Source organism: Canis lupus, chromosome 12 (genome assembly GCF_011100685.1).
Source record: "Canis lupus familiaris isolate Mischka breed German Shepherd chromosome 12, alternate assembly UU_Cfam_GSD_1.0, whole genome shotgun sequence".
Lineage (NCBI taxonomy): Eukaryota > Metazoa > Chordata > Mammalia > Carnivora > Canidae > Canis > Canis lupus.
In genome coordinates this window covers 8,288,062-8,303,013 of record NC_049233.1, presented here as the reverse complement: position 1 = coordinate 8,303,013, position 14,952 = coordinate 8,288,062, and the positions used below count along the sequence as shown (strand labels likewise).

Here is a 14,952-nt window from a genome sequence, read left to right as displayed (position 1 = left end):
CATCAATTTAAAGGGAGGATCCTCCGGGATTCTCGGTCTCCACTGGTTTGAGATTGGTCTCTTCCAAGGTTCCACGGCCCCCTCCCAACACCACACAGGACATTAGTTAAAAGTTGGAGTCTGTTGGGAAAAATGTAAAGTTCCGTGGTTTCAAGAGTGAGCCACATTTTTCATGAAGGCTCGGGTGTGTACAAAGGGTCCTATGTGTTTAAAATACCAGCCGAGTCTAGAGCTACTTGATACCATCCCTACTTCTGCCAGAACATCTCTCCACCTCTCTCCCTCTTCCCTCTCCTTTCTTCTCCGCAACCACCCCACAGGTCCAAGATTCTCCGTCCAGCCTCAAGGTAGCAATCCCATCATGCTAAATGCTCCCTTTAGTTAGCGCTTGACCACTTCACAAAGCCCTTTGACAAGCACGCCCCGGAGCATCCCCACAGCACAGGTTATTTGGCCCCATTTTCAGCTAAGATGAAGGAAGGCTCAGAGGGTCTGACTTGCCAGGGCACAGCCTCATATGCAAACAGAAGCACAAATGCAGGACTGGGGTGGAGGTGTGGTCTTGGGCCACTGTGGCCACGATTAGTCAGGAGCTTTCTGAGTGAAAGGTCTAGAAACAGGAAGGTGGGACAGCAGCTGGAGCAGAGGGTGGGGCCCAGGAGGCCCCACATAGCTGAGGGATCCAGAGCAGAGAGGACAGGTGCCACGTGGCAGGTGCAGGGGGAGGGGGACTGCTGAGACCTCCTGTCACGGGTCACTGTCCTGAGCTGCCAGGCATGGAAGGTAGGAGGAGGTGGCTGGGGAGCCTGGGGAGAGGACCCTGACTGGGAAATACCCTTGTTGACACCAGATCCATAACTGCATCAGTGAGACCCTGATTTCTTCTCGGGAGTGCCTCCTGGTTCCTGGTCACGCAGCTTCGAAGAAGGAAGAGGTGGGACAGAGTGGTGGGCAGCGAAGCAAGGCTTACTGAGCAATAGCAAAGTGATGGCACACAGCTCCTGAGGAGGGAGGGGACCCGAGAGGCTTGCCACGGAGTTTCTAAGTCTAGGGGGTTTTATGGGCTCCTTGGGAACCCTCCCTGCGCCTGTCCCAATCAGGTTTTGGTCATCATCCCACCTATCGTGTGGGAAAGGGTGAAGGCTCCTTCCAGGGTGGGGTAAAATCCTTTTAAGGCTGGTTTCCTTCCAGGGTACCCCAGGCCCCTTGTCCCTGCCTGCCTTTCTTCCCACTATCCTTCATCACTAAGAGACCCACAGGCTCACAAGGTGGGGAGGCGGGGGCATTGTTCAATCCTGGAAGTCCATGATGTCCCCCACTCCTGGCAGCTCCAACCTTTGGCCCTCCTCTGCTTCCTCCCAGAAGCCTTCCTGTCCGAGTCGTGAACTGGCCCTCTGCTCTCTGCCGGCACTGCCTGGACTCCCCATTCATTTGTTCACTGGTGCTTACTGAACACCACCCATGGAGCAGGTTCTGTACCAGACTCTTTTTTTGTTTTAAGATTTTATTTATTCATGAGAGACACAGAGAGAGAGAGAGAGAGAGAGAGGCAGAGACACAGGCAGACGGAGAAGCAGGCTCCATGCAGGGAGCCTGACCTGGGACTCGATTCCGGGTCTCCAGGATCACACCCTGGGCCGAAGGCGGCGCTAAACCACTGCCACCCGGGCTGCCTGGTTCTGTATGAGACTCTTAAACACCACAGTGTGTAAAATGGACCAAACCCCCTGCACTCACAGAGCTTACAGACAGGCTCCCTTTGTCCTCATTTCTGGCTATTTGTCAAGGTCTGTCCTTGGTATTGACATCCTGTCCCTATCCCTCAAGGCTCTTTTAATCTTGTCTCTTCTATCTTTAGGTCTTATCTTTACCCTCACAACAGGTGTTATAATCAATCCCATTTTACAAATGAGGAAAATGAGGCAAATGGAGAATTTCTCACCTTTGCAAACGGCAGCAACACAGATGCCCTGACTTGCGTCCCGGTTCCTCATTCTTACCCTCCAGAAGTTCCTGATCTGATGGGGGAGACTCCCTCAGAAAACCCAGCCTGCTGGAGGAGACAGTCCTTCCTACCCTTAAAAAGTCTGTAGTCCAAGGGGCAGAGGAGCACGGAAATAGAGACTCGCAAACTCCGTGTGCCAGCTGGGCTCCCACCTCCAGTGTCATCCCGGAGGAGGCCCTCAGCTCCACGGCAGGTAACAGTTTCACCCCCTTACTGAAGAGGCCAGCCAAGCACCACCGCCCTGAAGGTTTCTTGAGCTGGGGCAGAGTAGAGGGAGGAGGAGGCTGGCTGGGCTGCTCTGGGTGGAGTCTCCGGGAATGGGGTCCTCTCTTCTGTGGGGCCCGAGATTTGAGCTCAGACCCGAAATATCAGCTCTTCATCCCTGAAACAACAGGTCCCCAACTTCCAAATTCATTTACAACTGGTTCGGGAAGCAGAGGCCAGTGTGAGAACTGCCAGGATGCGTTTGCATAACGCAGCGAGAACACCTCCGAGATCCCTGCCCCTTCTCTGCATCCTGGCCTCCCTCCGAGGCCCCTGCAGCCCCTTGCCTGGATCCACACACCAACTCGGGGCCTGGCACCTGAAAGAGGCTCTGTAGATGTTTGTTGAATGAGCAAATGAGGCCCCTCAGCTGGTCTCCCTGCCTCTAATACAGAGCCTCTTCCACTTGGCCATCACTGCAACCAGCAGTGAGTCCAGCATCCTGGACTCAAATCTGACCCCCTTCCCATCCTGCTTTAAACTCCTCGGGGCTCCTAGTGCTCTTCCCGGCACCCCACACCCCACCTCCTGTGCTCCAGCCACAGAAGAGTTTCTCCATTGAGCCAAGCGGCCCCAATCTTTGCCCCACACTGTGTCCAGGATATGCCCTTCCTCTGTCCGGGCTGAATCCAGAGGCCTGGTGACATTAACGGTGGACATTGGTTTCCCTGGGAGGAGCTCAGCAAGCAGCGCCGCTTCGATGCGGTTCCCGTTGCCTCTCTCCTGGTTTCACAAGCCCTGTCCTGGACTGGGGGCCCCGAGAGAGCGGGAGTGGCTTGTGCACCTCTGGATCCTTACCGCAACACCCAGCACAGACGAGGGCCCAGTTTTTCACTGTTTCCTGAGTGGAGGGTGAATGAACCAGAGTCCTGGCCCCTCCCAGTGGTTATTCAGTCTCTCTTCCTGGGTTAGAAGCCAAATCAGGAGGCAGATCTTATTCCACAAGGGTGAGTCTCAAGCAGAGCCGGGTAGATGATCTTGAGGGACCTTGTCCCGGGCTGCGGTGGCCCTGGTGAGTCACTTAACTGTGCCAAGTCACCCCAGTCTGGGAGGCAGGGCAGAGACACAACACACCTTATTTGTCCACAGCCCCTTTTGCATCTCCCCACACCTGTCTGCTATCACCTCTCATCATCCCCACAGCAGCCCCAGTCACTGCTCACTGATGACCCGGGGGACTTGGCCTCTCATGCCAGCAGCCCCCAAGTCCCTGTACCTCCCTAGGGACTACCTCTGCTCACCTTGGTGGCCAGCTGTCTGGGTTACAAAGCTCTTTCACTTTGGTGCTTGCAGGATTACTCAACAGCCTTAGGAGCCAGGTACAATATTTTACAGCCCAATTTAAGGGGCCTTTCCTTTTTTTAAAAGGTTGTATTTATTTACTCGTGAGAGACACACAGAGAGAGGCAGAGACACAGGCAGAGGGAGAAGCAGGCTCCCTGCAGGGAGCCCGATGTGGGACTCGATCCCAGGAACCCCGGGATCACAACCTGAGCCAAAGCCAGATGCTCAACCACTGAGCCACCCCGACGCCCCTAAGGGGCTTTTTCAAGTGAGGAAACTAAGTGTTTTGGTTTATTTTCCCAGAAGACGAAGGCCTGCGAGAAGAACTGGGAGATGGTTGAAGGAAGTACAGAAAGGGAGGGGGAAATAAAGATGGGGAAAGAGCAAAAGGCAATAAAGTGGGCATTGTTGAGAGGCTGAACTCTTTCCACTATGGGAAATTGGGCTTCAGTCCTGCAGGCATCTCCTGAAAAGCCTGTCCAGTGTACCTCAGAACTGTCCCTCTGGAGACGAGAGCCCTGCCCTGCATTTATGTACCAAATCCCATCCTCCTTGGTTGAGGATGACCCCAGGGGCATTAATCCCCACCTTCCACTCATACAGGTTGGATGTGGCAGGCAGCACTGTCCAAAGATGGCCAGGGCAATGTCTCCCCTCCCACATACTTGTTGCCAAAGTGGCCTCACCGCTCCCCCAGCAAGAAGTGTAGTCTATTCCCTAGGCGTGTGGCTGGGACTGTTTGGATCAATGGAATACTGTGGAAATGACTCTCTGTGCCCTCTGAACCTACCTGTTGACGGGCCTGGCAGCTTCCACTTTTGTACTCTTGGGGAATCCAGCTGAAATGTAAGGAATCCAAGTACATCGAGTCCTGTGCTGTGAAGAACCAAATGAGCCAAGTGGGGAAGGCACAGGGACAGAGAATCTGCCCCGCCAAGGCACCATCTTGGACACTTCAGCCCCAGCCAAGGCCATGAAGAAGAGGGCCCAGCCATCCCCCCAAACTGCAGAGTCACAAGCAAATAAATGATGGGTGTCGTTTTGAGCTTCTAAGTTTTGGGGTGGTTTGTTACATAGCAGTAGGTAATGAGAACACCGGGTGGGCTTGCCCCGAGCTAGCAACTTTCTGCCAGGCTTTAGAGAGAGAGCAGAAAGGCACCAAGGCACACTAGACAAGCACCTGGGCAGCATGCATAGGGCTGTCCACTACAGCGCGACTGACACCCGAAGCGGGAGAAGGGATTGGGACAGGAGATACAAATAACATCTGTTTCCTTGAATCTAAAACTGTTTGAAGAAGTAGCACAGCTGAGACCAAACGCCGGCAGGTTTTATAATTTCTTACCTAGGATCACAGTATTTTTTTACTTTCAAGATATCAAAGCCCCTTCTATTTTGGGGTCTCTAACTATGTTTATATCCTCTCTGCTATACTGAAACAGTACTCGGAGGCCTGGGGCCTGCTACCATCTAGCAGCGTGACCTAAATAGCCACGTCTGCCACTTTTGGGATCCTTACCACACACGGGCACTCACCAGGGCACTTTATGCCCCTGGTCTCATTTAATCCCCACAACATTATCCACATTTGGAAGCTGAGGCTCAGAGCAGTTATGTAACTTGCCCAAAGTCACACAGCTAGAAGCCTAGCCTCAATTCTAAGCTGAGAAGCCCCAGCCTGGGTTATTAACTACCACATCTGCCTGCCAAGGCATGGCTCTCCTGAGCTCAAGGGAGAGCTGCCCAGGGAGGGTGCCCTGGCCGCGATTCCCAGCCAGTCATCATCCACAAGACTGGTGAAGTGACCCAATCGGCGAATCCCAGCCCTTGTGGCGGTGACTACCCAAAATCACCAGGGGATTCCTGGGCTCTGCCTTGGGAAATTCTGAATCAGAAGGTCTGGGGTAAAACCTTGGAAATACCCAGGTTCTGGAAACACCTGGCTGGAGATCCGAGAGGTCAGGTCCCTCTGTGTTTCTGGCATCCCCTGGCAATCCATCCCTGCCTGTGTTTTCATTCTGCATTGAAATCCATGTTTACCTGCAGTTTTGTGAAACTTCCTCATCATTCTTTGATTCCTTCACCTGCAGTTCTGGCCAGCTGAGCAGCTCTGCTTGGGGTGTTGACATCACACTCCATTCAATTCAAATGACCTGTATTTGTTGTCTCTCTTAGGTTACCTGGAACATCTGATGTTGGTGACGAAGGAGGAAGGAAAATGAGGAAAAGATGATTACCTAGCGGGCTGTCAGGCTCCCTCACTGTCTATCTGCTCAGATTCCCATCCTCAATAGTTCACTTCAGTAAAGGTTCTGACTCAGTGCTCTGAAGCCTGCTCACTGGCTCATGAGAGCTCATAGTTACAGTTTTAGACATGTTACAAGCTGATTGCATTAGAAGTTAAATTATATAGAAATACAAGTGATATTAAGAACAAATGTAATAGATATGCAAAACTCATTATTTCCTAATTAAGTGTCACTGTTATTCATGCTTTTGAGTATATTTGCAACTCCTGGAGGTATATGGAGGAACTATTACATAATGGTGTACTACTGTGTTTCTCTCCCTAACTTCATGTTTTGTGACATCGTTTTGGTAGCTTAAAATCCACCATTATGGGAGAATTTGCACCATGCAAATGGGTAGACATGACAAATTAGGGCTCTCCCTTCTTTAGAGAGCTAGATGTTCAATATTTACCAGCACATCGTCACACTGACTGCCTTCTGGACTGGCCGTGTGGACTGGGTGTGGGGTGGGGAGCCGTGAGGTTTTGCCTACCTTGGAAAGAAGCATGTCTGGATTTCAGGGAGATCATAGCTCATGAAGAGTCACATGTATCCCCTGGAGACTGTTGCTTATAGCTGTGAACCATTTGACCCACCTTAGCAAAGCTGATTGGACTAGAGGAAACCCCAACCGAGATGCACCAGTGAGATGAACGTGCTAGACATTCAAAGTGAGAATATTGAGAGACTGAGACAGTGAGTTGTGGGGAGCACCGTAAGGTCATGGAGGTTTGGGAGTGATGGCAGACATTTGGGGTCATGTGTGATCCAGAAGAAGAAGAAGGTGTGCAGAGAGAAGCAGGAGGTCAGAGCAGACACATAGTAAGAAAGACAGAGACAAGGGACTGGACAGGCTTTGCTTCCCTTGAGAGTTGTAGCCTTTAACCTTACATGGAACCTCACCTTTTATAACTAATGGGCCTTGATCAATACAATGGGACTTGAACAGCCCATACAAAAGCCTATAAGCACTAAAGACCCAGATGCACCCCTCACTTTGTCCCCAAACCCCCACATTGTCTTTGTAAGACACTGAGTTCCCTGCCATTCAGGGTACTCAGGCAAAGGGTCAGTGTCCATTCCTTGGAGATGTTGGTGGTTGACCTCATAGGTCCTGCTCAAACACATGATTCTGAATTTCCACAATGGGAAGGCATAGGGGTATTTTAAGATTGTTTTTTCTCCTTCTTGGCACCCAGTGCCCCATGCCTAACACCTGGTCCCTGGCAAGGAAGTCTGTACCCCTGGGGATGGGAGTGAGGCATACAGTAAACAAAGAGCACGAGAATGTTTCTTCTGTCCCTGCTCCCCATATCAGCACACACATCCCCATGTGGGGAGAAGGGCAGGGGGCTGGAAACAATGGGAACCTATGAGTCATGGGGGTAGGCAGGATAATGCTTCTCCAAAAAAGCTCTGCTAGCCATGTCCGGAGTTACTGACGTAGGCAGCTGCCAGGCAGTGACACCTGGAATGACCCTCAGTTCTGGGCATTCACTTGCCCTGCCCTCGATGACCTGAGTTTTCTTTTTATCTTTTAGTTCAGTTTTTATTTTTAGCAAAGTGATATATATAAAAATACTTTCAAAAAGTCAAAAAATACTATGCAGACGGTAATGGAAAACAGCCATCGCCTGCCTCACTCTTTTCCATCCCCAGTCTCCAGAGGCAACTTCTTTTAGACTTTTCAACCATTTCTTACTTTTCTTCCACTTCTCTGAATAACATATAGCTATTTTTGTCCCCTATTATTATTTTTGTTATCCGGCTTTAGCAAACGATTATCTCCCTACTAGAAAAGATGGGGATTAGCTCCCACGCACCTGCCTAGCCTTTCTACCATAGTTAGATTTCAATTTATGGTTAGATCCCAATTCTGTGTTCACAATATTATGATATGTAAATACTACCTAATGTACTTGGGTACCCTTTCTTGCATTCATTTTGTTTTCCACATGTTTTGTTTGTTTGCTTAATTTTGCATGTTCCTGTCACTAATTCATTGCCAAGCCCCCTGTTACAATTGCAAAACTTCTCCCAGAATTATCCATCAGGTCCATTTGTTTATGTCTTGAATTTCTTTCAGAACCAAACATCTTTCTGCTCGCTACAGAGCTAGTACCCCGAGGTGTCCCTTCACAACTTGTTGGGGAGTCCCTTTGCCTCCTTCCTGCATGGGGGCCCCTGTTCTCTGGGTCCTTTGCCTTCTGTCTTTCTTTGCTTACTTCCTTGTCTGATGGAGCACTTCCTTCAGTAGCTTTCTGAGAAATGGTGCAAACGAGATACAATATTTGAGATCTTGTATGTCTAAAAAGATCTTTATTCTACCTCCAGCTTGATTGATAGCTGGGCTGGGTATCTAATCCTAGGTTGGAAATTGTTTCCTTCAGAATTTCAAGTGTTTTTTTTTTCCCTTTGTTTTCCAGCTTCCTGTGTGGTTGAAGAGAAGCTCAGTGAAATTCTAACTCCAGGACCTTTGTATGTGACCTGTGTTGGTGTTATCTTTTCACCTGGGAACTTTTTGTGAACTCTTTAGCTATGGATGCCCTGGTCTGTATATTCTTTTTTTTTTTTTTTAAGATTTTATTTATTTATTCATGAGAGACATAGGCAGAGGAAGAAGCAGGCTTCCTGCAGGGAGCCCAATACGGGACTCGATCCCAGGACCCCAGGATCACGACCTGAGCAAAAGGCAGATGCTCAACCACTGAGCCACCTGTGTGCCCCAAGTCTGTATATTCTTGAGTTCACTGCTTAGCTGTCAGGTTCCCCTTTGATCTAGAAACTCATGCCACTTGGCTCCTTTCTGCTTATTATGTTATGTATATTTTCAGTTAGGATTCTGGGGCTGGTTCTCTGATCTTTTAATCTTTATTTTTGTCTTCTTATCCTATTTTCAAGAGGATTTTCCTAACTTTATCATCAATACTCTTATTGATTAAAAAGAAAGTCTTCTACTTTATTTTTTTAAATATGTATTTATTCGTGAGAGATACAGAGAGAGAGAGGCAGAGACACAGGCAGGGGGAGAAGCAGGCTCCTTGTAGGGAGCCTGATGTGGGACTTGATCCCAGGACCCCGGGATTGCAAATATGCAGAAGAGTTGAAAAAAATAATATAGTTAACATTCTTTTCCTGACATTTAGGTCAGTGCTATTTAATAGAAATATAATGTGAGCCATGTAGGTAATTTTAAACCTTCTAGCAGTGGGCCCCTGGGTGGCTCAGATGGTTAAGCATCTGCCTTTACTTCATGTCATGGTCCCGGGGTCCTGGGATTGAGCCCTCCATCAGGCTCCCTGCTCAGCGGGGAGTCTGCTTCTCCCTCTGCCCCTCCCCACTGCTTGTGCTTTCTCCCTTCACACTCTCTCTCAAATAGATAAAATATTTTAAAAGAAAATAAAAATAACCCTACTAGCTACATTAAGAAGGTAAAAAGGAACATGTGAAATTAACTTTGATATTTTATTTCAAAATATATTTTAATAAATATTTATTAAAATATTATTATGATAAATTTACATTCTCTTTTTTTGTACTAAGACTTTGAAATCCAGTGTGTACTTTATGATCACAGCATATCTCAATTCAGATGATGTCAAGTGCTTAGGTGGCTAGTAGTTACTGTATTAGACAGCACAGGACTAGATTGAATATTGTTATTATGTATTTATATATGAACTATCGATTATGGTAGAGCCATCTGGAAGGAATTTGTAGGTCATATTACACTTGATTTTTAACATTTTTAAAAAGATTTATTTATTTATTTATTTATTTATTTATTTATTTATTTAAGAGAGAAAGAAAGAGAGAGAGAGGGAGTGAGCAGGGGAGTGGGAAGAGGGGGAGGGGGGAAGGGGAGAGGGAGAGAATCTCAGCAGACAACCTCCTGAGCGTGGAGCCCAATGCAGGGCTCCATCCCACAAACTCAAGATCACTACCTGAACTGAAACCAAGAGCAAGATATTCAACCAACTGAGCCATCCAGGTGCCCTTACACTTGATTTTTATTTATTTATTATTTTATTTTATTTTATTTTATTTTATTTTATTTTATTTTATTTTATTTTATTTTATTTTGATTTCATTTATTTATTCATGAGAGACACAGAGAGAGGCAGAGACATAGGCAGAGGGAGAAGCAGGCTCCATGCAGGGAGCCTGATGTGGGACTCGATCCCGGGACTCCAGGATCCCGCTCTGAGCCAAAGGCAGATGCTCAACCGCTGAGCCACCCAGTTGTCCCCTCACTTGATTTTTAAATACTTTAGGCTGCATATCCTAAAATAAAAAATGTTCTGCTACAGAATCACACCACCATTAACATCCCTAACATAATTAATAATCCCATAATATCTTTAATATCTTGTCCAGATCCCAATTGTGTCCACATTTTCTTTTATAGCTGGTCTATTTTAACTGAGATCCTATCTAGTTTTATTCAGCTGTAGGGCTCCTTAGTCTTTTTAAAATCCATGATAGTTTCTTTATCTGTTTCTCTTACAGCATTGACATTATTTTAAGAGTCTCGGTGAGCTGTCTTACAGAGTACCCAACATTCTGGATTTGTCTGTTTCCTCACGATGTCATTCAAATCATCCCTCCACTCTCTGTATTTACTGGAGACTAGAAGTAAGATTATGGTGAGATTCAGGTTAAATGTTTTTAGCAAGGATGCAAATAGGTTGCTATCATATTTTTAATTTTCAAGAGCTATTTTTTATTCATGAATGTTCCTTTTTTATAGTGTCCTATTCTTGTTTCAAAGGTTACAGCATTTTTCTTATCTCTGAGAGTATTATCTGTAAGAGACAAAAAAAAAGATTCTGCTTTCTGCATCATCTCAGACTTATGTTTTTTTCTTATTTGCTTACTTTGGTTTCCGTTTTCATAGTGATGCCTCTTTTCCATTACCCAGTGACTCCTGGCTGTCTATTCATCGTTAAGACTGAGTCTCTGATCATAGGAGCAGGGCTTCTGCCTCGTGCACTTGGTGGCAAGCTGACCTTTTCACTGAGAACCCTCCTCAATGTAGGGTTTTTCTCTCGGGCCACTATCCCTAAAGAGAATCCCCAGAATGTGCCAGGATATGTACACCTGTTTTCAATATTCCGATGTGGCGTGGAGAAGGGCTTCAGGGAACTTAGTGTTCCATGTTCAGAGTGGCACTTAATTCCCTGCTTCAGCTGTGTAAACTTCTCTGCTAGTAAGCAAGCCCTTTCTTGCAAGCACTTTCTGCTAAGGTGGGGAAGGCAGTGTCCAGCCATGCAAGAAGACAGAGGAGGATGGGGCGCCTGGGTGGCTCAGGTCGTGATCCCAGGGTCCTGAGATCGAGCCCTGCGTCAGGCTCCCTGCTCAGTGGAGAGCCTGCTTCTCCCTCTCCCTCTGCCGCCCCCCACCCTGCTCCTGCCCTCTAGCTCACTCTCTCTGGAATAAATAAATAAAATCTCGGAAAAAAAAAAAAAAGAAGAAGAAGAAGACAAAGCGAGAGGTGGCCTGGGGCTATCACTCCTCCTTTACCCACTTCCATTCCAACCAGTCCTCTTCAGCCTCACCTGCACCCCCCTTTTCAGAGGGATCTCCTGTTACCAAATGCTGAGCCATTCAAGGCAGCCTGCTTCTTGTTGCCAGCCTGCCCATCCTTCATCCCCCCACCCCAGGCAGTTACCCGGCAGCTTCTCCGAGGCTAAGTAACCTGTCCATCCTTTGTCAGCTTCCAGAATTTTGCTGCCTACAGGCCAACTCCTTTCCTTTTGTCCTTGTGGGCGATGCCTTCTTCTGATCATCTTGGACATAAAAAAAAGTGGGCATCCTCCATGCTTTCTCTCCACTGATGGCCCATTCTCTGCAGGTGAAACCTGAGGCTTAGAGATCCCACATCCAAATTCCAACCCCACTAAGAAAGCAGCAGCCACAGACCCGGGAGAAGCTTGACCCTTAGAAGCTCTGCTCTGCGACCCAGCACCTGGGGAGTGGGGCTCCAGGACCTTGATTTTGACTGACACTAGAGTTCTGGGATGGTCCCTCTGTCCCAAGCCAGTTCCTGCATGGCCCCCTTATGTCCCCAGACTCCTACACAATTCTTGGGGCTTGCTTGTCCTCCTCTGCCTTCCAGGGCCTGGTCCTCCCTTTGGCCTTCTATACCTGCTTCGTTCTCTCCCTCCTTTTAGTTATTTTTTCTCTTTTTATCTCATTTTCTCACTCTCACTATCTCTTCTTTCTTTTTTCCCTCCCACCTGTTTCTCTCTTTACCGTGTTCCCCCGTTCTCTCTCCCCTCTTTTTCTCCATCCATCCCTGACTTCTTCCTTCAGAAAATCAGGATATTTTCAATCTATTCCAGTGGTTCTCACCCAGGGTTAATTTCCTCTGCTCCCCCAGGAAACATCTGGCAACTGGGGAGGTGCTTGGTGCTACTGATACCTAGTGGAGAGAGACCAGGAATGTTGCCAAACATCGTTCAATGCACAGGACAGACCTCACGACAAAGAACTATCCAGCCCCAAAATATCACAGCGCCAAGGTTGAGAAACCCTGATCCCCCCCCCAACCCCTACTTCATACACTCTCCCCAGTTCCTCTCAGAGAAAACAAGAGGGGAGAGCAGAGGCCCAGAAGGGGAGCCACTGCCAGCAGCCAGCTGTGATGAGTAGCCCAGACTGTGGGTGGGACGCAGCCCCAGGAACCCCTGGTGTTGGTTTTGGCCTTCTCAGAGTCAGACAATCTGGTGGGAAAGTGCTCCTTGTCCACCCCAGCTGCTGCTGCCAGCTGTTTACCTGGCTGTGGGACCAGCCCTGGTCCTGGCTCAGGAGCAGGTGATGACAACACAGCCAGCCCACTCCCCACCCCACTGGCCTCTCCCACCACTCTGAGGACAGAAGGAGTAGCCTTTGACAACTGTGAGCAGTGGAAACCTACTTCCTCCTGAGCCTGTCCTACCAGCCTACCACAAACCCTCCTACAACCCAGTGTGTGGTGTCATGGGGGGTGCGGGGCAGGCCACCTCTCATGACTGTAACCCTACACTACCAGAGCCTCCACAGGCTGCGTCAACTTCCTGAAGTTGGTAAGAATGGGAGCAGATTGTGGGGCTGGCCAGAACCCAGCCCTGATGAGCTCAGTGAAGGGGACCAGGGCAGCTCAAAGCCAAGAGGAGAATCCTAGGGACGCCTAGTTGGGTGCCCTGACTCCAGCTCTACCTTCAGATTCTGTGTCACCCTCTGTGGCCCCTCAATACCCATTCTCCCACTTTCACATGTAATAAAATTTTCAGCTAGGTGCACACTGCCCAGCTGCAGACTTCATTTCCCAGACTCCCTCTCGGCTAGGTGTGGCCACAGGACTAAGTTCTAGCCAATGAGACATGAGCAGAAGGGCTGGGCACAACATCTAGATTGCACCTCTAAAAGGAAGGAGGGCCTAAATGTGATGGCAGGAGCTGCTGCCTCCATTTCGGATCATATGAAGCTACGTGTTGAGGATGGGAGAGCAAAAAGGTAGAAGACACCCGGAGCTGCCCTCCTAACTGTACCATCTACTCAGACTTTGACACGAGAGAGAAAAGAAATTATTTCCTGTTTAAGTCTCTATATTTGGGGGTCTCTCTCTCTCTCTTTTTTTAAAGATTTACTTATTTATTTGAGAAAGAGAGAGAGAGCAAGCATGGGTGGGGGGAGGAGCAGAGGGTGAGGGGGAAGCAGGCTCTCTGCTGAGCAGGAGCCAGACCTGCGTCTCAATCTCTGTATGGGAGAACATGACCTGGGCCAAAACCAAGAGTCAGATGGTTAATAGGCTGAGCCACCAAGACGCCCCTGGGGGTCTCTTTTTAATAGCAGCCTTAATGTGTCCCAGCTAAATTAACTCCTCATTAAAGTCTTAACGCGAGCTACTCCCAGCCCAGGCAAAGTAGGTGTCACTTCTTGCACCTTTCAAATGAAAAATTCTCGACCCAAGGTCACAGTTATAGTTCATTCATGATGGAGCTGAGGCTTGAGGCCAGGTTCAAAGCATTGGCATGGATGAAGCCCAAAGTTCTTTCCATTTCTGGCATTCTGGGATTCTCTGAAGCCTATTATGAATCAAAGGGTATGGAAGGCACCAGGGAACTCTAGCTCCCCAGAGACTTTTATACCCACTGTCACCCGATACAGTGGTCTTGCCCCCCTTTCTGCCCTCCAGCCACAGTGATCTTAGTTCCTCACACTTGCCTCAGGGCCTTTCCTCATGCTGTTCCCTCTGCCTGGAATATGCTTCTCTCCCCTTTTCACCAAAGTAACCTCTTCAAATGCAGCTCAAGTGACCCTGCAAGAAAGCCTTATCTGTCAGTCCCACTAGCCCGAGAACTCCCTGAGAGCAGGGACCGTGTCTGGTTTTTGCTTATTACCCATGCCAAGCATGGTGCTGCAATAAACACGTGGGAATGAATGAATGAACCCATCCGGGAAGCCAGACACGTAGCCTCGACCTGGAGGCTGGGAAATGGCTGGGCCGACTTCACAAGGTGCCTTCAGACTCTAGTGAAGTCTGCTGAGATGACATTGTCATCTGTGCCTTGTTCACGGGGAAACTCTCATCTGGGGCTCAAGGATGATCCATGGGTCTGGGTTGGACCCAAGACTCTGCATTTCTGAGAAGCTCCCATGTCATGTTGCTATGAATTATACTCTGAGGAACAAGACCCAAGGGGGCCTCAGAGTCCCTCCATCTGTCCTGCTCTGTCCGTGCAGGGATCCTTAGTGGAGAGAGGCAGGTCCTTTGTCCTTTCAGCCTTCCAGGACAGCATCCAAGATCAAGCAAGGCCTAGTCTGTTTACTCCAGAGGCGCCACACCACACACCTGGCAACTGCCCCCTGCATGCCCTGTCCCTGCTGCCAGTTACCACCTCCTTCCCTTTCTGGGCCAGCTTTCTTCCATCTTGGCATTGGTGGCTGCGGTGACACCCTTGGACCCGAGCCACCCCTTTAAAACAGAAAGACTGTGTGTGTGTATGTGTCTATGTCCGTGTGTACGTGTATGTTTAGGAAGGTTATATCAGAAACGGGAGTATAACCTTGTCCACGGGTGTACGTATGTGCGTGTGTGTCTATCTGTCTGTCTATAAGGTTTAT

The 14,952-nt window shown here is 48.7% G+C and overlaps 1 long non-coding RNA gene across 5 annotated transcripts in view; it reads right to left on the bottom strand.

The window, feature by feature from the left end:
• Nucleotides 1-1,634: 1,634 nt before the first annotated feature.
• Nucleotides 1,635-14,952, bottom strand: part of LOC102156801 — a 61,811-nt gene continuing 48,493 nt past the window's right edge. For 2 of the 5 annotated variants that reach the window (XR_005367645.1, XR_005367647.1), the window contains 3 exons: nt 5,594-5,742; nt 4,344-4,429; nt 1,635-3,314 (listed from right to left, as the gene is read on the bottom strand). This is a non-coding gene — a long non-coding RNA (uncharacterized LOC102156801). Of the gene's footprint in view, nt 3,315-4,343; nt 4,430-5,593; nt 5,743-10,078; nt 10,650-11,358; nt 11,693-12,500; nt 14,147-14,952 lie in introns of those variants that run through there. The other 3 variants (XR_005367649.1, XR_005367650.1, XR_005367648.1) reach the window with 3 other exon arrangements.